Source organism: Lepeophtheirus salmonis, chromosome 1 (assembly GCF_016086655.4).
Source record: "Lepeophtheirus salmonis chromosome 1, UVic_Lsal_1.4, whole genome shotgun sequence".
NCBI lineage: Eukaryota > Metazoa > Arthropoda > Copepoda > Siphonostomatoida > Caligidae > Lepeophtheirus > Lepeophtheirus salmonis.
In genome coordinates, this window is record NC_052131.2 from 5,331,843 (window position 1) to 5,355,939 (window position 24,097).

The 24,097-nt window shown below is 32.4% G+C and overlaps 1 protein-coding gene across 1 annotated transcript in view; it reads left to right on the forward strand.

Moving 5' to 3' along the window:
* The first annotated feature begins 1,193 nt into the window (after positions 1 to 1,193).
* The window catches only part of LOC121114981 (protein lev-9), a 129,533-nt gene continuing 106,629 nt past the window's right edge, over positions 1,194 to 24,097 (forward strand). Inside the window, exon 1 of the mRNA XM_040709123.2 lies at positions 1,194 to 1,567. The gene's annotated coding sequence lies outside the window, so the exon portion shown is untranslated. The remainder of the gene's footprint in view (positions 1,568 to 24,097) is intronic.

Below are 24,097 nucleotides of genomic sequence, written 5' to 3' on the forward strand. Positions count from 1 at the left end.
TGTATGTCAAGAAATATATTGGGGATTTCTCCTTTCTTGATTTTTGTTCAAGATTGTTTTAATACTGATGCACCACAAGATTAAAATCACGTATCATAATTCGAATTAAAATAATTACTATAAATATATGGGGTGGTCCAGATAAATCGTGAAAAGGCTTATAACGAACAAAAAAGATGGGGTAGACTCATATTTTTTTTAGCTATCTGAAAGCTACATTTAATGACATGCAATCATTAAATAATGAGACCTCTCTTGATAACCTCGACCACGCGACGCTAGAAGCTTTGGTAGGTCCAGGCGACTTCGTACGGATCCAGAATTGTCATTGTACTGGTTCTGCAGTTTTAATTTACAATAACTGGATGGATGGAACAGCCCATAGAAGAAATTACAGCTTCCAACAAGACAGTGCACCGGCCCACAAGCCCTAAAAAGTGCAGGGTATATTGGCCACGAAATGTCCTCACTTTTGAAAGTCAGATTTTTGGCCTGCAAGCAGCTCAGATCATGTGATTTCTATTTCTGGGGGACGGTAGAATATGAGGTCTTTGCCTAGTATAATTCGTCTGTGGAGGCCCTGAAGAAGTCCATTAACCGTACTAGACCTGCACGAGGTTCCCCGGGCATGCCAAAGCCTCTGGCGCTATGTGGTTGAAGTTTTCAAGTGAGACGGATCTCATTAATAATTACTTCATGCCATTCAATGTAGCTTTCAAATAATAATTATGGTGCATTTAGTTCGTACATTATAGGCCCTTGATGATTTTCCCAATTTATCTGGAGAACCCTGTATATATACAAAAGTCAAAATACAGGTCTTCTAGTTGGTAAAAGGAGTGAAAAGAAAAATATTGCCATGAGTTCTTCATACTTCTTCTCTGCAACCTCCCTTCTTCTCCTGGCTATTTTTATATTTAGAACAACATTTTAAAAAGCACGCCGTAAACTCTCTCGTCCGTAGATAGATATATTTTTTTAATAACTTATTTACTTATTAATGGATTGATTGTTGTAGTTTCTCTAACTGGATTTGACAAAGTTTATTTATATTTTTGATTGTTTTTATAACTTTTCAAAATACTCTAGGTAGGACGATATTATTGTCCATGTATTTTAAAAAGAAGACAGCTTTATTGATGAGTGAACACGCAATGCTAAGGCTCTTCTTTTTACGGGACTTTTTTAGTAGTAGTAGTAGTTGTAAGAGCAAAAGGGAAAGAAAAGGAAAAGGTCTTTCCAAGAAAGGTTTTACCTCAAGAAAAAGAAAAAGAAGGGGGAAGGAAAGAAAAAGAAAAAAAACCGCACAGTTGAATTTTGAATCTCATTCTGAAAACAAACATTAAAAAAAAAAAAGAAGGAAAATTGTCAACATTTTTTCCTTTCGGCGGCTACTTTTAATTCACATTTTTACAAAATCCTCATTAATTGAATGTGTTGAAGTTGAGTGATTTGGTTTTTTCATCATTTTTAGACGATTTTTGTCGTTTTTTTTTTTAATTTTTAAGTTTTAACATGGACATCAAATAGTGAATAAACCCATCGACAATTTCTATAAAAATAAAAGGTAAAAAAAAAAAAAAACACACACACAAAATATATTTTTTAATGATTTGTCAGTTTCATTTTTTTAAATGGACCCTAGCTTTTCCAAGATTTTTGTCTTTTTTTAAATATACATATTTATTTTTAGATTTAAAAAGGAAAAGAATAAGTCTGCCAATTTTTTTAATGTATTTTTTTCAAATGTACGTTTTTACAGTTATTTTTAATATTGTATTATCGCATTTTGATGGTTTTTTTATATCTAAAATGCACATTTATTTATTGTCTTTCTTACTTAGTAGGTATATGAAAATGTCATGGAGACCCTCTTTAGAATTTACACCCCTCCCCCCCTTTTGCTCACAATATAAACGAATTTATGCCTAGAAAAATAAAACAAAAACCCTGATTTTTAGAGTTGCACTTTGTTTTGCTTTTTTTTTGTAACTTAACTAAAGTTAATACGCAAGAAATTCTGTCCAGTAGTTTCAATAGAATTCATCATCAAACTACTGAGTTTTTTCAACCATAGGCAATAAATCATACAAATGGCGTAGATAGAATATACAGTATACACAAATATATACATATATTGTATCTCATTCAGTGAGAATATCTTTGTAAACAGTCCTATGGAGGATACATTTGAATAAGAAAGGGATTCGAAAAGAACTAGCGTCGATTTTATGTGGGATGAGAGGACTTTGCAGAAAGTGACTTGGCTTACCGTTCTTTTTTAGTTTATCAGAAAAAAATGAACAAAGTGAAATAAAAGATATCGACTCTTTTTAAATTTAAAAACATGGATATTTTTAACCCATTCATCGTTTACTGACCAGGCTCCGTATATTCTACTATCCGCCCAACAAAATACCCTTTATATAAACAATACATTAAAAACTGCGGGAAAATTTATCTTCCCAAGAAAATTAGTCATTTCTTCCAAATCTAAAGACCTACAGTGCCAAATCCTTCTTCATTTAAAAGAACCCAAATAGTTATTTCAAATGATTGCAAATTAGATGGGATCAGGATAAGGTTTATGTTCTATGTTTATTGGATTCAAAATTCCATTGCACAATATACTAGGATCTAGCTATAATTTTGGTATAATTGCACCATTCTCGGCTACTGGGGTATGTCAACGATGGCACTTGAGCTAAAAAAGTATTTTTCCCCTAATACAATTAAAACGCCCCGAGCTTTATTGCGACTGAGTCCTTTTTTTAACGCCACAAGTTTTTCAACTTTTATAAAAGGCTCCTACCAATGTCTTTAGCCTTGTAAATGTCCTTAACTTTGAGACCATTGGGAATGAAAACTGCAACACGTGGATTTTTTATTTCCATTTTGTTCGTAAAATACCTAAGTTAATTCCGATTTCCACGTCAACCTCCTCAGTGAAAGCCTTGTTATGATTATATTCGATGAATTATGACTTAAATAGTTAGATTCAACGCAACTTTTGATAAATGGTGTTTAATGACTCATAGGGTTTTCAAAAAATCGTCAATTTTCTAAGGGAAGTAAGTTTTCATCGTTTTTTAACCCCCCTAGTAATTGTGAGTTCTTTTGTGTATATTTTGGTCCTTATTAAACTGTTTTTGATGATGAGACTATAATTGACAGAGATTATAAATCAATACCAAAGGTCGAAGTCTCTTTCTCAACATAGTCCAGAGATTGTTAAGCTGTCGTGGTGGACTCCCTAAAGGGAAAGTCATCTAGAAACTATCTTCATAAAATGTAATAGGGCTATTCAGAGACGTCTGCACGAATATAGTATATATATATATATTTTTAAGGTCTTAGAATATCGACCAAAAACTTTAAAACTTCAATTTTTCTGAAAAAAAAAATGAAGAATACATTCATGGAATTTTCAGTCTATTCACAGAGGTTGTATATTTAGTTTAGGGGTAATATTCAAATTTCCTCAATGCTCTAAGTGGTTTGGAAAATTATGCATATCTAATATTCGAGTATCGTTTGAAAAGTATGGGCAAATTCCGAGAGATGCCATTGTTGTTTTAGTTAGTCACATATCTTGGAAGAAAACACTCCAACTTCAGCCAGATCGGCCCATTTTTTTCTGTTGGCATTCGTTTACATCGAGGAAGCGGAGTGATTTTCAAAAAAATGGATAAAAAGTTTTTTTGTTTGTGAATTAAATATTACTTTATGAAAGGAAACTAAAAAGAAGCTTAATAAACATTATGGGGACTCTAGACCTTAAATTATATTATTACTTAGTAGTGTCCACGGGACACAAGTGAAATTGAACTTTCTGGACAGCCTGCTGAGGTTACTACTCCAGAAATCATTGATAAAATTTATGATATGGTGATGTATGACAGAAGAGTTCTTGTCATGTTGACATCTCGACTTGAAAACCTATTTCCATTAATTTTGCAACCCCAATCGCTGAGGTGTGAGCTGATGCATTGTCGTAATGAAAAAGTAATTTTTTTGTTGGACAATCGTAAGGATTTTTCTTGTAGCTCAGTTTTCAAAGGATCCAATACTGATGAATAATATGCACCTGTAATAGGTTACCCTTTTCCCGATAGTCGATGAGGATTATTCCTTGCGAAACCCTAATACATTTGCCATAATTCTCCATTCAAACGAATGCCAAACAGAAAAAAATAGACCAATCTGGCTGAAAGTTGATGGTTGTTCTTCCAAGAGATGTTACTAACTAAACATAATATCCATAGCGCCATCTCTCGGACTTTGCACGGACTTTTTAAACGACTCTCATATTTGTACAAATATTAATCACATGGTCGACGTTTCGTCTTTGTTTTTAGTTCAAGATGGAAAAAGAGCGGTGTTTTATTTTTTGGAGGATTGCTTTTCTGGAAGGATTATATTCCGAACCTAAATAGCTTGTTCCTCCCTCCCAAGTGTCTCGTACACATGGGTCTTACTGAATGTATGTATTTAAAACTCTACTATTAGGTACCATTCTTATAATATCCTTCTAGAAATAATAAAATGAAGAAGGGAAGATAGGTAAACTAAGAGCCATTAATAAAAATAAAATGAAGAATAAATGGTTCTTTTAAACAAAAAAAAATCAATTAATATATGTATTTATATTCATGGATCACCATAAAACAAGTAAATAAATATGTACAAAGTACATAAAGATTCAGTTTGGAGGAAAGGGGAGGGGGTGTTTAGGTAGGGAATGACACTTTGTGTCCTTGTGTTTTCATAGCATCATCAGTACAAATCCTAAGAAATAAATTATCTTTTGTTTATGGGAGTTTAATGGGTTGTATACGAAATGTTATTCATGTGAAAATAATAATTTATAGGACACACACTTCTCGCCCCCTCTTCTTTTTTTTTCTTTTCTCTTAAGAGTCCATGATAATCATCGCTAGGTGTAGTAGCATTTGATAGGTACTTTCTACAAACAGTTAGCCCTCGGATTACGAGTGATTTGGACATGTTGAAGACTGAATGATGATGGAGTTTCTAGTTGATGGCCTCTATTTAGTCTCACACTTCTAAAAAGGCTCATCACCCTTACTTTAGACAAGAAATTGAACACAACAACATTTTTGCCACTTGTGACTATGATTTTGAGACCTTTTGTAGTTTTTAGAATTGCTCTAAAAAAGAAGGACTATCGGCAAGCGTTGAACACTTCAAAATCTTGTCAATATCTGTATACGACTTTGTATGTTATAAAGAAGATAAATACTTATGTTCTAAGGTTCAAATGTCATCTGCAGACAGGCTATTCCCCACAAGGTTAGCATGATAGACAAGGTCTTGGCGGTAAAAAAGGCAACAGTTACTAGAATGATGTCACTGGAGATTAAAGTGTGGAATATATTTGGAATGAAATGATGTGGAATGTTGATAAGGAATGTATTAAACAAAATATTCCTCTTGGAAGATTTGGTACCTTTCAACACATTTTTCCAACTCATAATACTAAAAATTGAAACTTTATTCCAATTAAATCTGGCACTCTCAATGTGTCTTGTGTATTTTTACCCCAAACAATGTGAGGTTTCTCATGAGAGACGAGAGAATAGTCTTATGTGGGAATATCCGAAAATATATTCGAACTACTGAGTGTATTATAACACAGCAAAATACATTGCTCTACGGGTAAGTATGTACTCTGGGGGAAAATAGGATGGAAATTGGGGCTATTACTACAAAAAATAGGCCAAATGAATTAAAAAAGATTTGTAATAAATGATTAATAATTCAATATTGTATGTTTGCAAAGATTATGATAAACTAAACTAATATATATTTCCTTTCTGTCCAATTTGAAATGGAAACGAAATTACATAAATGAACTAAAGTTAACTCGCTAATATATCCAATAAAATTATAATCAAGAATTAATTCCATTGATATTTAGCTAACTTAAATTACAACTACAACAAATTATCAATTATACTTAAAGCCTAATACCCTTAAATTATAATTTAAGAACATTAGCATATCTCCAGTGCCAGTTGTCAGTCTATTTCTTTTGAAAGAATAGATGGATTTGCCAACAGTGAAGAGTATTTCACTCTCAACTGAAGAAGGAGGTGGTGCACAGAGTTACTTTTTTACTAGGAAGGTCATTTGTGGGAAACTGGATTGATTAATTTTCCACCACAAATTTGTCCATCTCAAGCTTTATTTGAGCATTGATTTTCTCATTTTCTTTTACTTGAATATTTTTTCCCTATTTCATTAAAAGTCTGACTTTCTTTTTCATCTTTTTTAGAATACTTTTCTTTAATTTCTACAATCCATAAAAAAAGTTATGATTTACATTTTTCCCTAGATTAATATCATCATATGCAGAGATATTTCAAGTTTCTTTACCGTCTGAAATATCCCTTTTTTGGCGAGTACCTAGCTCTTTTTTCCTGGATGATATAACCTTTTCAACAATCAACTACCAAATTGTTTTCTTCTCACTGTTCTTGGTTAGAAGTGTTATCGAGAAATGTACATTTATATTGCGGATCTAGATATGTGTCATTAATTTGATTCTTATCATTAAAATAAGAATCAAATGTAGTTTTAACTGAGGCTTTCCATACAAATAATATAAATTCAAGCCCAGCCTAGAGAATTTCAAAGAAATAACAAATTGTTTTAATATTTGGAATACTTATTGAAGCTGTTCCAACGAAAACTTTCCATAGGCAAATTTTCCAAAGGCGAGCTATCTTAGATCCTATGAGACAACATGCATCACATTTACAAAACTTATTCCCCTTAAAAAAAACAATTGCTGCACGTACTGCATCTGTTAAGAACACGTTGGTTCACGTTCAGTTTATGTTAAATCGGTATCTTCTTAGTTTTTGAGCATTTTTGTATCTTAAATTACTTTGAAAATTAAAAAGATTTCCCAATTATTTCATTATATTGTAACAGGTCTAGGAGTCCCTGTTTGCTTTTCTGTTTTTTAGGCCTTAATATATAGACATTCCTTCCCTATTCTTATTATTTTCGTTTTTTTAACATAATTGAGAGTGTGATTTCTTTACATGCTTAGAGTCCCTCTTCTTCGACAACTATACACATATATAAGCATTGATCTAGCTATGAGCTCGTTATGGCTAATGAATAACACTTTTTCCACAAGGGTGTTGTTCATAATTTAGGATATGTCTGTGGATTGTACATTGAGGGGATCCTGTTGCTCTATTCATAAACATTTGTACATCGGTTTTATTTAATATCAGTAATACAATCTATAGGTTTTAAATTGAATATTTCCCCCTATTCTGATAATTGATTGATGATGACAGTTTATATATAGCTTGTAGGGACATATAGATAGCATAGTTTGTAATATACTTTGATGATTGTAATATTTTATGATTTCATTTCATCCTGCATTTCTAATTAGTTTAACAAATATTTAACACCAAAATATTGAGTTTATTTAATATCTTTTTTTTTACTACCATCTAATTCAAAAATCGGCAAACACGGATTCAGGATACAAAGATGGGATTTTAGTAGCCATCTAATTTTATTTGCGAGTGGATTAATTTTACATATGTGTATATAAGTACGTCATCCTTTTTTCTCAACGTATGTAAATCATTTTCTCTTCCCTACACACAATGTAGGAATGTTAACAAAAAATCATAATTTGGTATTTTTTAAATAATAACTGTTATAAAATTTTAGCTGAAAATGCAATGATGCAAAAATTACCTTAGCTGGTTGGATATAAATGGAGCTATTGTAATTTTTTTGGCAAATAATTAAAAACATATCCCCCACGTTTGTCAAATTTTCATGAGTATTTGTTTTCCTTAGCCTATTTGAATACTAGATGGCGCATCGAATTTCAAAACATCATCATAACAAACATAAAAATGCATGTTTATTAATACTAAATAATTTATCTTGCAGTTGATATTAGATTATTGCATTTCAGTATACCGAGATGAAATTTTGCCTCTTGATAGATAAAAGACTATAGTTTACCTCAAATATATTTAAATATTCTTCAAATCAACCAAAGAGACTCGGAACTCGGAAAAAATAAAACGTATCGGGTACAAGATTTTGAAAACGGGTCGTTTTGTCGGGTCGGGCAATGGTGACATTATGACTATTGCAGTTCAGTATAGCATGATAAAATTTGGTCACTTAATAGATGAAAGACTATAGTTTCTTTAGATATATTCAAATCAACCTTCAGGGCTCGGAAGTTGAAAAATATAAACATATTCGAATAAATAATAAAACATTCTCTGAATAACTAGTTTGAAAAAGAATCATATGGTGGAGCTATTTAATCCGACTGTGGATTCTTTTTTCATACTTACACAATGAAGCCGACAGATCCACTCACGGAGTTGAACTGTTAATTGTTAGAGTTGCATAAAATATAAATAGCCGAAAAATGACAACGAAAATGTACATATTAATCCTGACAATCTGAATGAAGTTTTAGAGTAGAGCAGACGTATTGCATAATTTTTTTAATGCTCCTTTAATTGGTCAGATGGAGTTGCATTGATTAAGTATAAGTAAACCTAAAAGTATTACAATTACTCAATCTGTCCTAGGAATTGTAGTATCGTTAATGTAGGAGGGCGTTCTGAAAAGTTTCGTACCTTAACGTAAAGATGGCAGCACACGTATCTTAGCCTAGCCACATATATTTAGCATCTCTTGAGACATTTTAGAGGCACAGTTGTTATGCAAAATCGAGTATCGAGCTGTCATTAAATATTGGTTTTCAAAGTGTAACCTTAAATTGATTCAAACAATAGCAGATAAACAAAGGCTTGTTGTGTTAAAATTTGACGCATCAAAGTCAATCCAACTCGGAGTAATTGAGTCAAAAATAAAAAGTGTCTCATGAAAAGTTAATTTGCAGAGAAAAACTCGGATGACTATTTGGATGCGTTACGGTTATAGGAGCAAGAACCATTTGCTGGCAGATGTTTTTAGATTTACATCTTCATATGGATGTAAATTTTACACACATTTCAAGGTGTGTTTTTAAGTTAGGGCTTCCGAAGGGAAGGGATTCCATAAGGGAGCAATTTCAGTTGAAGTGTGCGAAAAGATTTTCAACAAGTATATTTATAGAAAAATTGTAGGGAAGGATACGCAAATCAAAAGTTTGAAAAACACTGGTAAAAGTAAATATTTTATAAAGTTTCTAGATACTAAAAACATTACTAGGTGGGTATTGAAACTTGAACACTTACTCATTTAATAATTAATTACATAAGCTTGAGGTATTAAAATGAATTCTTATTTCGATATATTATAGCACTTACAATTAATTAGAAAAGCAAAACAATTTTGAGGTCTTTAGCTTTCGTACAAGTCGAGAAAATGACACTCTAACATGATTGCCAAATGTTCATTCGTACACTCCAAGCAGTTAGGTGTCTTCTGGACCACCAGCTACAGCGTCAGCAAGTTCGAAATATTGGAGAGGAAGAACGGCTCTGTCAAAAAGGCCAAACTGGACTCGGAGTAATAGGTTAGGGTAATATCCCAATCAAATCCACTCAAGTCGATGAGGGCCCTTGCAAGAGTCTCAGGGTTTCACTACAGACTGTCCAGAGAGTTATCATAAAAGTGTGTGGAAAAAACATTGTGAAGGTGAGACCACTTTTAACACCAACAATGAAAGAAACCCATGTCCTCCGTTTCAAGACACTCTCAAATTCTTTAGAACTGTTTTTTTTTTTTTTGCACTTTTGGCCTCCCTACAACCCTGATGCCAAACACCTTTGACTACACTCTTTGGGTGCATTCGAGGAGAAGCCCTGCAGTGACCTCATTCATTCATTCAGCGAGCACTGCATCATATTAGAAGATGAATACATATGCAGTAGGTGCCAGGCCTTCCGCCACTGCCTGGAAGCTATCATTGCCGCTAAGGGCGACTACATTAACGTTTAAGAGAGCTCAGACACACATCCATTTATAGAATTAATTTTGTTGAAATTCTATTGTTCATTAATCAGTTATATCTTGTTGAAGTTTAAAATCAAAGTAGTCAGCTTTTAATGGACCACATGGTATCCAGTATCACATTAATACACTTAAGGAATCCTAAGTGATGAACACTCCAAGAATCTGTCTACAAATCTTTGAGCACCAGTTCAAGTAGAGTAGTAAGCTTTTATATTTTGAGTCTGAATTTGTAGTTTTATAAGAATTAAGTGTGAATCAAAGAAGAGTCTCCCGCCTTGCGCTGTTCTATTTTTCTTTTCTTTTGATAACTCAAAAAAGTCCTCACGAATGAAAAGGAAAGTGTGATGTGTGGGTAAAAATGCTTGGGGTACAATATATAATATGTTGCAGAGAGGTTGAGTATGTTTTAAGACTGTAAAATGAAATGATCGTATGTCAAATGCTCCCCTTTCTTTTCTTCATTGTTACTTATAGGTATATGAATGTATTTTCATAATATTCTCATTTGAAAATTTACATAAGAAAAGACAGAAGGATGAGTTGTGCCCTACAGAAGAGGGAGAAAAGGGGGCGAGGTGAGGTGGGGGGAGGGAAAAAGAATCTCAACATAATCATCCTTGTTAGTCATTCTTTTTTTTTTTTTTTTTTTGTGAAATATGTACATTGACACAATCAATCCCGGAAAAATCGATTTTTCTTCTTTCTAAACAAAGAGAAAGGTAGGAATTATTAGTTTGTTATATGTATAGATACAAATGCACATATACTTATTATGTAGGTATATAAACACACTATGTACTCAGAGCCCTTCTTTGTTAAGATATATTTGTAGTAGTCGTATATTATACATATGCATTGCCAACCCCTTAATTCTCCCCTTTCGTCCGCCATGTTCATTAATAAAAATGAAAAAAAAAAAAAGGAGAATTAACAAGTACATTATTCATATACGCACTATTCCTCCTTTTTCTTCTTCCCCTCCTTCTTTTTTCTCCCTTTTTATTTTATTTATTCATTTCAATTTTAAATTTCCCGCCATTTTTACCTCTTCCTCTTTAACTCACTGTGACAAAAATGAACTCTGTATTTTGTTGTGATTCTTCAATTATTCAGCTTCTTTTCCCTCGATCCGTTTCCAGAACGTTGATCGGTTGAATACGATTGAGCTCTTGTTAAGGGGTTGTGGCCAATTCCCGACAATTTTTGAATAATTGTTTCATAGTTTGGAAGGATTGGCTAACTAACAACTGAGTTTTGGCATGTTTCTATATTATTTAGGAATGGTTAAGAGATATAGCATAGGGTGCGACGTGTCAACTGTAGATATTTCTGCTCTTTTTCTAAAATATTCTCTTCGTTCAACAAGTCTTAGCCTTACTCCGCAACATATTTCACTGTGTTTTTATGAGTACACACGAATTCTCAATCAGGTTTGGCATATAATTGAATGTACTAAAAAAAGGAAGTTGAATAATAAGAACAACAGCTGAGGAATAAAATTCATTCTTCAGATTACCAATTCAAAAAAATGGGGGAACTATAAAAAACACTGGATGGGCATCTAACAATCATGTTCCAATGGTTTTGGGCCTTTGTATTGTAGGGAGAAAGGTTGAGAGATACACTAAAGATGACAAGGTGTTCTCCTCTTCTGCTTCCCTTCCCTTTCCCTCCCCCTCCTTCCTTCTTTTTTTAAATAATAATTTCCATATTTCACAAATTTATTTAATTTTAAATTTCCCGCTGTTTTCCCTTGTTCTTTTTTTTTTTTGCTCTAGACAACAGAAACAAAACATACAATGTATTGTTCCTAGTATCTACATATGTTTTTTTCCTGGCATGCAAGGAAAAATGCTGTTTCTTGTATGTTAATATTTATTTTTTTAATTACAAAAGTTTTTTTGTTTTTTTTTTTGTAAAAAAAAGTATTTTTAACAACATAGAAAATAAAATAAGGACAATTAAGAAAGTTATGTTCTTTTTCTTTTTATTATTATCAATGCAGGTTTTGCCCCCTATCTGACGAAGTATGTCTATATAAATTTATACATATATATGAATGTACAATCTACTTAAAGTTAATGAAGTGACTCCTCAAAACTTAGGGTTTTTGTTTTTTGTGTTTCTTTTGGTTGTTTGTGTATTTTTGAATGATTCTGCTTAATCGACAGGATTTACTATGCACCTTGTTCACTCATTCCTCTTCTGCTTTAGAACGCTCTAATCATTTGAAGCAAGTACGTTTATACAGGGTGTGGATTTTATGTGCAGAAAATTTAAGGAAACTGTTTATAACAATGAATTTCCCGAAATAATTTCAGCAATTCACAAATCTTTTGCTCTTACCCCTATGAAGACCTATAGTTAAGTCAATCAGTATAACCAACCAACTCCATCTTCAACCACGACCTCCAACCTGGCCCTGAATCTGGCACAAACTTGATGAGGAAATCCTTATCCATGCGGCCACTGCCTCGAAAAAGTAAGCCTCCAAGGAGTCAACTGTGTTATACCCACATTTATTAGACTCTCTTTCCATGATGGGGCATCTAGTACTCTTAGGGGTTCAGATCCGCAAAGCTAGGGAACATATTTCCTTGTCCTGCAAGGCCTTAAGGAAGTGCATTTTTTTGCTTTCAAAACAATCATGGGTCTTTCTTGCATTTATATTTATATGATTTACTATGTAGAGATATAAAAATATGAACTATTATTTTTGTAGAACGATAATCGAATATTTTTCGAAGGATAATCAGCCTAGACAAATAATTTTAGAAAGAATGTAGACGTTACTCTAAATTCAAACAAGTCAGATCACATTTAGTCGTTCTTTTATCTTTGTGACGAAGAAAATAATAGTAAGTTTCCTTCTAATTCATCTCATTGTGATGATCTGTTGACACACTAAGGGCATCATCACAAAAAGAAGGACTATAAATTAAACAAAAAATGTGTTTTTGTACGAAATCACAATAGGATAATAACTTTTTCCTTTATCTCAACCTTTTATTCAAATTATCTGAAATATTAAATTCTATATTTGCAGATCGAATATTATAAATTGAGAAAAATATCAATATTCTTTTGACATATTTACTAATTGTGTTGTATCGTCTCTTAATTCAAGACTAATGAATGGTTCTGTCTAATCTATGTAATCAGTCTTTTAAATGGTCCTAAACTTCAAAGCACTCTCTGGCATTATTATAGAAAAATTGAGGGGAATTATCCAATCGAATTTGTGCAATAAAACATTTAGTATTTCTTATAGTTTTTCATGGTTAGTTGAGATAGGATGATGATGATGTCACTGGTTCATTTAACAAAAATTGTTTCATATTTTACGTCTTATTTGGTCGTGTTCTTAAGATTTAAATTGGGACTATATAATCTTGGGATTGATAAATTCCTAATATCTCTAGATATATATAAGATTGGAAATCCTTAGCATTTTTTATCGTACAAGTTTTTGCTGTTCTTGGCAACTTGAACTGTGTAATTAACTAAAGCTTTTGTTGGTATTGTTTCATTTTTGAAGAGTTACCATCTAATTATTAAGTGTAACTATAACTATGTGTCTTGATAAATAGCCAAGAGTAAGGCTTATGATTTTTGGGAGAGTTATACGTGTAAGTTACTTTTGTACTCGGGATATAGTTAAAGATTTGAAACGGAGTCACTCCTGCTTATGTCCTTACTTGATACGAATTAGAACCTGTAATTATTTCCTTCATCTTACTGCTACTTGCAACTAGTTTAATGAAACGTCATAACAGCTAAGCTTTTCTTCTTTAAAACATTTTTCAAACAGTCTGGGTTATCATATTTATTTTCTTTTTTTTACATACCCAAAATGCTTATGATTTACAATCCTAGGTATATGATAATTAATTAAAAAGGTTAAAAAGACTAATCCAAGTTATTTAATTAGTTGCTCGAATATATATGATCAATAGGATCAAAAAAGTGTTAGAAAGAACATTGTGATGATGGAGAGTCCACTTTTGACAACAGCAATGAAAGAAACCTATATCTTCCGTTGAATTTTGAATGAGTCTTTTGAGTTCTTTCTTGATACTTTTGGCCTCCATACATCCCTGATGTCAACATTTTGGGTGCTCTCCATGTAAAGTCCAGAGGGTTGAGGCTGCCAGGAGATGATGGCCTAAAAGTCCAAGGTCTGCAAATTTTTAATTAGGATAGGCCTGATTCTTTGCGTTTGCAGGGAGCTCCATCTTGCTGCCACAAATAATTCCCATTGGGGATATTGACCTTCAACTAGGGCAAGGCATGTTACCTAGGCACCATGATAGAGGGATGATTCTTTGTGTGGCTAATCCTCCGACCTCTCCATAACTCTTAACAATACAGCGATCCTTCCTACGGTTGGAAAGCTTGTCTACTATGAAGTTCTTCTTGTCGGAGAATAAATTGAGTTTGAAGGTGAGTGGCAATGATTTTCTGACTTTTTTAAAGTGAACTCATTTTTCAAGCTATATGAACAAAAAATGGTGAATAGAAATAAAAATATCAATTCTCTATTTACTTTCTTTAAAAAAGGGTTGCCAGATATCCAAAAATAACGTAAAAGTAATTTTTTTAAGGCCATCCTGTACAATCACAACAACTCCACAATAGGACCACAGCGTTATTCTAGTAAATGACGTGAATTTTTTTTTACCCTCTGTGGATTTGGCTTCTACTCTTATTCCTCATATACGAGGAGTTTTTTTTTTTGTCTAATCCAAACCTCTACTTTCAAAAGAAAAAATAAAGTATCTTCCAGACAATAAATTTATGTAAGCACTATTTAGTAGAGAGTATGTTCAAATAATCCACTCCTGGATATATTATGGCGTAATTGGCTAATTATAATTCATAAGTTTTCTGCTCTTTTTCTAATTCTTTTTAAAGAAAAGGTAGAGATTTGGGAGCCCCCCCGAATGTTTGGGGGAAAAGTAGCTGAGCTTGTTATGACGTTTAATTAGATAAGCCACATGAAATCAGCACAAATATTACTGTGTATCTATTCTATGTCGAACCTCAATTCTACTATGAGTTCAACAGAGACTGACACTTATTAATCCCTAACAGCAACTCAGCTTTACTTTTCGTCATTCATGATAACATACAGCCGTGGTCACATTTTATACTTAGATCTTCTCTCCTCAAGAATGTAGATATTCAATTCCACTATGCGTCTAATTTCTGTAACTCGCCAACCAATCTTCAATTGTTGTGTTTCAGTCCTTATTTTTTTTGTTCCGTCCCATATTAGGACAAGTCCTTAGGATAGTTGATCTCCCTAGAAATTGTGATGAATATTTAACCAAAATAAGATATATGAGACATATATTAAGATCATTGTACATATCTAGCAAAAATATTGATGCTTTCATGTTAATGGAATATAATATGAACAATGAACGTACAATAGTTATTTTTCATTTTATATTTTATTTTATTATTAAACTGAATAATTGAAAAAAGACAACGATAACGTCACGAGGGATCGATTTTACCTTTACTTTCTTTAAGGACCAACAAGTGGTACTGGACTGGATGTAACCAGAGTGGACTGGATCAAGGCCCTCAGTCCGAAATGAGGACTGACACAACACTAAATCCTTAAACACATGTTAGTTACTTAGATGTTTTCTTTTATAGAATAAAATGATGAGGACTACAGATTTGAATTTTTTTTGAACACTACTCAGATTGTCAATTAGAATTATTTACTCGCGAATGAATGCTTAAATTTACAACTCTATAGGTGTACGTATAATTTATTTCCTTAGTAGAATACGCAAACGGAACAAGGAAAATGTATCCAGAAGGATAGGAATTTTCTGGGGTTGAATCACAAAAATTAAAATGACAATGTAGGGCTTTTAAAATAATCCTTTTATAGAAGGATTATTCTATGAGTTTCCATCATATTACAATTGAATTGTACCTTTACACAATAGGTAAAAAAATTTCTACCCCTCTCTCACTTTCTATCATCAATGCGTCAAAAAGAGAAAAGATATTTAGTTACCCTATAAGACAAACAGGGTGAGGATTTTAAATCCGGAAAATTTAATGTTATTACCATTTTTGAAATTTTTTTCATAAAAAATTTAATTTTTTATCAATAGCTGTAGATTTTGGAATTTTTTTGTGAACTTAACAATATATTTAATCCTGCGGACGCCCCTTCATATTGCATATAAGATAACAGTGATGTATAGGTACAAATGTAGAAATGTATGTAATTAAAAGTGTTGGCAATTGGATTGTAGGAGTTTAGCTTGTTTTTGTTTATTTAGCTCAACAGCAGCAATACTCCTTGGGCCTCAACCAGACACAGACCTTGATGAGGAACTAATTGTCTTTGATACTCATTGCCTCAAGAGTTGAAGCCTGTAAGTAGTCTACAGTGCAGGTTTATCGGATTTTCTCTCTTCTGGACGCTCCACACATAGTATTACAAAGGGTTTAAATCCGCAAAGAGACCACATGTCCTTTGCTCAAAACATAAAGGTCTAAAAAAAGTTTGTTTTCCCGGAAATATTACCCAATTTGAACGGTAACAAAATAATGACGGCACGGGGTTCATATTCGGAGGATATCTAAAGGATTTTATTTTTTCTCGTATACAGTTTTGCCAGCTAAATATGATGAGCACACTTGTATAAACATATATTTTAGGGTGCCGAGATATTGAGGTCTAAACTTGTTCCAGATTGAAAATTCCTACCCTGTATAATCACCGAATCTTACATTACCCTAAAAAATGCAGTTGACTGAAAGGGGAAGGAGAGAGAGAGAGAGAGAGAGAAAGGAAGTGAAAAGGTCGTGATTTGAGTCCTTTGAGATAGATTTTTGTTTTGTATTTAATCCTGACCTTGTAACCCTTTTTTCCAAAAAAAAAAAAACAACAACTTATTTCTACAACAATTTCCTCCTCCCCCCTCTCCTTCTTTCCCTTCCCTCTTTAATGAGCTCCTAAATGTATGTACGTACATTATATCGTTATTGATATACAAATTGGTTCGTTCGTTCGTGAGTTAGTGAGCAGTTTTAAAGATAGGAATTCTCTTTTCATGGTTTTTATTGTATTTTTGTGAGGTCAAATAATAATAATAACTGCTAAAAAAAATCTAACTAAAAAAACAATGCAGCCCAGCTAATAAATAAAATGAATAAAAAAAATTGGCATCCGACCGTTTTCATAACCCCCTTATAAATAGATTGGATTCTTCCCCCTAAAAAAACCACCCAGTTAAATCATTGCATGGATAATAAAATAAGTAACCTTATTTAGAAATTTATGATGTGATTGTCAACCAATGATGATTCTACTTATCCTTCACTTATCAGTGTTCTAAACCATGATTGATTGTGATCCATTCCCAATAAGGATTAACTAAAAATTCCATATTTGTGAATAACGAAGCATGAGCGTCCTTTACTTAAATTAGTTTGTGGCGTCATCTTACGTAAGAATATAGGGTTTTCCAATCCTATGTTGAATAACCCGCTATTTCGGTAGATGTCACTTTTGAAACTCTAATTTGTTTACATTACACGGATACAATCTACGTCCTTAATAAAAATGGAACAATATACGCTTCAATAATGCATTGAAATGGTTAAAGTTCACTGTAAAAATGGACAAAACCTAGAAGAGACGGTTCATAAAACTAAAACATTTTGGGTCGTCATGAAGCGGTTTGTCGGACATCAATACAGAAATTAATGGGAAAATTCGAGCAGTTGGGAGAGGTTAGTGATGTAAAAATAAAATAAGGTCTGCAATAAACGGTGATAACAGTGGAGTGTCGTCTCTTATCGTCAAGAGAAGAATGGAGAGACTGGAACTGAAAGAAATGGTTAAGGTATTAAATCCAAGAACAATATTAAAAAATTACTTAACAGATTCCCATCAAAAATTGTTAACATACAAATTGGCCCCCTCTTCTTCATTTACGAATAAATCAAAACAAATGGTTGGGTCTAGAATGTGCTCTTTTTGTAAAGAAAACATGGAGGCCTCATTCCATTTGTTTTATTTTTGCTCAAAAGTGGCTCCAGTTAAAATAGTAGTCTGTATCATCCGTGAAATGTATGCCCAAGAACCCAGCACTTTAGATAGGCTCATAGCAACGTCTTCGAAGTACAAACAGAGGCTGAAGATTGAATGTATTATCTATAAAGTTCAGGGGATAATATATGGGGTTAAAAATAAAATGTCGCCTAGTCCACCAAAGATAAAAGAGTATGTTCTCCACTCAATGGAGATACTAGAAGCCATCTCTGTCCAGTCAGAGATTACAAGAAAATGATGAACCGTGTATAAAGCTTACAAACAGACCTGGGAATCCTCAATATGAGAGGGACTCGGGATGGCTAGTTCCTCTGTTATTAATTATCATAAGTAAACAAGATTCCCGCGATGTGACTTCAAAAAAGAGAGGGGAAAACTTAAGGAAAGAAAAAAAAAAAAGAGAGGAAATAGAATTACTTCAGTACAAAGTTTTTTGACGGGAGAGCAAAGGGGGAAAGATAATTATGAAATAATATGTTTCTTTTTTTATCTGTGATAAATTTGTAATAATATCAGAATTTGCATAAAATTTGTGGCTATTGCTATTGAATTTACATAAACTATAACATAAAATGTAAATATTTTAAGAATGTTTCATTGTATATTACGGGAAAAGTTTCCGGACTGTGTTATCTCTCGAAGAGGTCATCACAATTGACCACTGAGATCTTCTGATTTAATACCTTGTGACTTCTTCCTTTGGGGTCACTTCTAAGATAAGGTGGTCTACACCAACGGCCCAGCATCGATTCAAGAGCTCCAAGATAGAATTCGTGAAGCTATTAATGGCATACAACAATCATTTTGGGATTTGGTCATGAAAAATGTAATAAAAGGGATACGGTCCAGTAAGTGTATCTGTAGCGGCCATTTGAATGAAATTGTTTTCCATTATTAATGGTATACTTTTTTCTTTACATTGAAATAAACATCCGATCATTTATCTCCAAAATATCAAAATAGCACATCTTATAGCAACCCTTAAAGACAACTTTCGTAATGATAATATTTTTTACTATAGGTCAATTCAAATTGGTGCGCAAGAAAAATAGATAAATAAGGAATACCCTTTTTAATACATTTTGTTGCGCCCCCAAACACGGCGTTACTTTACTAATATAAAAATAACCTATCTATTATGTTGTCAGCTGTGGATTCCCTCGTCGGACTTGATACGTTATGGCTATTTCATAATTAATTTTATTTTATATATAAACGTAGTAATAATTTTACTCTATTAATGATCCGTTCCCAAAAGAACAGGAGTACAATTCAGCCAAAAAGTTATCCTTTATCCTGTTCAGAACAGTGTCCACTGTCAAAATCTTCTTGTTGGAGATTGACTTGTGCACGGAGAAGATCACACACCCTCTGCCGTCTTCCTTGTTGCTCGAACATTTGATCGCACATTAACAAAATAAACATCAAATTGTATCTTTTTGTCAGTTTTTTGATTGGCGCCAAGTCCAAAATGGCCATATTTTTAGAAGTGAGGCTAGACGGCCTCAAAGAGGATTCTATTTTTTGAGTCCTAGCCCTGTAGTGTTGATATATTTATTAAATTTAATAAAGACATTGGTCAACAAACCATGAAAAAAGACCAAATACCTATATGAAATACATTTGCATTTCAAAGGGAATCAGTAAAACCGTCAAGAAGTGGGCTGGAGCATGATGTCATTATGATAGGTCTGCGGGTCACATGTCAAGTGAAACATCCATACTTTCTTCATTTACCTTTTTATCTCCATTTTGCATCTTGTATCATTAATGAGGGTTTCTAGGACATTTTGGCGAACGCACCTTTACTACTTTGCTGACCACTACTTTTATGATGATCCGTATTGTAATACTAAGTATTATGATTTCCATTTATGTTGTTCCAATTTGAAAAGAGAAAATGTTTAATCATTTGCCCCAAATTGCAATGATGATTAAGTGTTCAATTATAAAATTATCACCTCTGATTATATGTATCATTTTCCAGATGGTTTTGTCATAGTACAAGAAACTTACACACTATAAAGGAAGCGCAAGTCATTTAGAAAGGAAATACAAAACTATTCAGCAAAGGAACCCAAACAGCAGACAGCAGATAGCAGTATATGTACCCTGTATATTTTTGTTTTAACAAGCTAACACCGTAATTTATTCGACGATTATCATAACTTTGTTGAAACCGATTCTAATAGGGATTCTAGTCAACTGTTGAAGCATCTTCATAATGAAAAGAATCAATAAATTATTATTTATTGATTAACGCTTAATGATTACCATTCGTGGTTAACAGTAACCATTGTATCTATTAAAGTGGAAAAAATGAATGGAAATCATAATTACATATTATTGCAGTATGAATCATCATCAATATATAGGGTATAAATAATTTATGTGTGTGTCTGATGTACGTCCTGCTTAAAAAAAATAATGATAAAATAATTATATTCATATAAAATCTGGGTTACGTACGTCGGGCTATTTTGATCAGACCAGATTCCTGAGCTCTGGAGGGCAAGTTTGTTTATTCACAAAAAGTATTATTTCTTTCATAAAACAAGATTGATTCCTCGTGTTTCAAAGTTATTGAACAAGTTATGGGTTGTCGATTCCAAAATGGACCAAAAAAATACAAAAAACGATTTATTGCGCTAACAAAAAAAGGGAGAACGTATATTAAATACGTATTCAAAAGGGGAAAAAAGGAAGAAGAGGATTAGTGAGTTAGTTTTAGTAAATATTTTCATTATGGAGGAAGAAGGAACATCTTACATAATCATTGTATTTATTACAAGAATCCCTTTTAACTTTTGGTGCGAATAGTTTCTATTTTCATTTATAAGATAATAGTTCCTCATTAAGTTAGCAATAATAATGACAATGAATGAATCACAAGGTCAAACGGTTGGAATAATTGCTATATATTTACAAATACCAGCATTTTCACTTGGTCAATTAGATGTTGCCTTTTCAAGAGTGTCAAAAGGGGGAGGGGAGTAGGTTTGATTATATGTATTTACATCAAATGGACAGAAAACAACAAAAAAAAGTTGTATACAAGGAGGTTTTATGATAAAAATTTACCTATTATATAATTATAGCTTATTGTAGAGCGTTTTAGGTTAGAACTTTAACATTTGAAAATTAAATATAATAAAAAAATATGCTTTTTATTTGGCTATCTTTGAGTTAGAATGTTCGCACAAGTATTTATATTTGATTTTTTTTAAAGGAAAAATGTCCTTTCAGTAAAAATTCATTTGGTAAATATCCGTGCACAAGTAATGAGACCCTTACAACCAGGAAGTTGTACACCTTATACATTAATAAATGCAATTTTATCTGTATGAATGTATAAAAACAGTAGCAAGGTCTTTAAAATTCTATAAAATTTAGGGGAAAAAATGAATGTTTCTTTACATGAGGCATCGTAACGAGCTAATGCAATCCCAGGCTCATTAAATCATAATAAAAAAATTCAGGCTGTTATTATAAATCATTGTTCTTGAGGAGAGAATGTCTAAGTATTGAGTAATTACGTGTGAGTTTACCCATGAAACACGAAGAATAACAGTAATGATTTATTGGGGAATTAACTTCTATATCATGAGCAAAATTTGTATGTTCGACGACACCCAATAACTCTAGGCAATACCGAGTACTTTGCTATTAGCCGTCTATTTTTGCCATTATTATCTTTTTTAATATAAAAAGGTTGTAAGGTTAACAACGTGCTTGATATAGAGCCAATTTCTTCCTACAGGAAGAGCTTTATTATTTTATAGTTGTTAGGTTTAACCATGTACTTAGTATATTATATGGTTAACCATTTGAATTATTATTAAAAATAGGGAGGTTCAAAGTCACAAAACTTCTCATAGACAGATATATATATATACTTTATATATAAATAAGTAGATATAAATTCCACCAACTTCTTCACAATTTATTTATTTTTCTTCTCTTTTTTAATACTTCCGTTTGTGTGTATACCTTACCTACATAAAAACGTATGTACGGAGTCTTCTAATAATATAATATAAATGGAAAATAGCGAAAATAAAAAAGATTTATAATATTGACTTCCTTTGCCACACTAGAGAAGGAAAGAAAGGAAGAGAGAAAGAGAGAGAAACGCTTTGAAAAAGCCTTCAATAAATCTCCTTTGTAACATACAAACACACTTGATGAACTATGTACAACATATACCTACATAACTATTCATGAACATGACTAAAAGGTTGCGTGATCGCCAATACTCTATTATTATACATATTAATGATTGGAAAATAAAGTTGAATGAAAGAGAAATGGAGAGAGTTTCTATGTATTTCTGTTTTTATTTCGTGATAAACGAGCGTCATAACTCATAGTGACGTTCTATATCTAATATATACCTATATATAGGTATATATTTTGCGAAAATGGATATTGAATTTATTTATATAAATATATTGATCTACTTCTTCTCACTTTTTTTTGGAGCTGAAATATAACAAGTGGAATTCGGAGGTTGTAGTCAGTGAATGATTTGAATCATTTTAGAGCTACTTCTTTCTAACCGCCAACACGATTTAAAGAAAGGATTTTCTTCTAAAATATTCATCCGATTTCAATAAAAACTCAATTCAAATCATAGTTGAATCAATTTTTTATTATTATGATTCTATAAAACCACCTTGTGTGTCAATAAAGACCTATATTCGAACTCAGAAACGGGAACATGCCTCGATGACAGTTTTATTTGTCATAAATAACGAAATTCCTCCCGGATCCTGGATCCATTTGTTCGGATTATGTGTTGCAGGTGGATCTGTTGCTGTTTTTCTCGACCGGAACCCACTTATAGGAGTCTATTGGAGTGATGTCCGGTGAGCTTGGAGGATAAACACTGTGTACAACAATGTCAAAAAAGCCTTACTTCCTTTTTTTTTATGCAAAAAGTTGAGCTCTTTGCATATTATATGATTTGTATCGCAAATTAAATACAAAAAACCACCTCCTGATCAGCATTTAAGAACAGTTGAGATTTAGGGCAATGGCCTTCATCGATTTGGAATGCTCGCTATCAATGATTTTTTCCAAATTTGAAATGAAATCCAGATCGCTGTAGAGGGATTACCTCATCTTGTGATTAGCCAGGGTCGTCATCAAGATTACATACTTGTTTTGGAGGGGGGAAGGGATTCTTTTTTGAAAAATGAATAAATACTAAATTTTGAGCAAAGAAATATCCCAATTTGAAGCTTTTTTCATGAAATTCAAGTCAAAAATGGCTTAAAAGACCATATTTTCGGAAAAAACTCCAAATTTCGTGTATTTAATTAGAAATTCATCTTTTTATCATCAAATATAGCATTTTGAGGACGTATAAAGGCGTTTGAGCAAAGAAATATCGCAATTTGAAGCTTTTTTCATGAAATTCAAGTCAAAAATGGCTTAAAATGACCATATTTTCCGAAAAAAGTCCATGGAAATTTTTAAAAACCAATAGTATTTCATAGAAACGTTTATTTTTTTTTGGAAAACTAATTTAAAAAATTAACTTTTTGGAAAAATATTTTGAAAAATTATATCAAATTTTTTGAATAAAAAATTCAAATATTAAATTATCTAGTAAAAAGAAAGCATTCCCTAATTTAGGAAGAGATACGGTCCCTTACACCCACCCCTGCAGATGCCCCTCTAAGCAGATTTGCTGTTGAATCTTGATCACCTCCAGACTCACTTTAAGAAGTTTACAATCTCAACCTTATAACCAACCTAAACCTTGTAACAAGGACACAGCCTTTTCCACGATTGTGGAATAAATACTTTATTAATCGATGCCATTTTTTCAAACTGACGGCAAACACTTTTGTTATGTCTCAATTTTAGAAATCTTTACAAGAGACAGAGTATTCACATAACATTATTAAAATAAAATAAACATTCACAGAAGAAAGGTAGATAAAAAAACATAAAAACAAACATTAATAAATTGTTCTAGAGTTTTAATATTCTTAAAAAACAATGATCCTT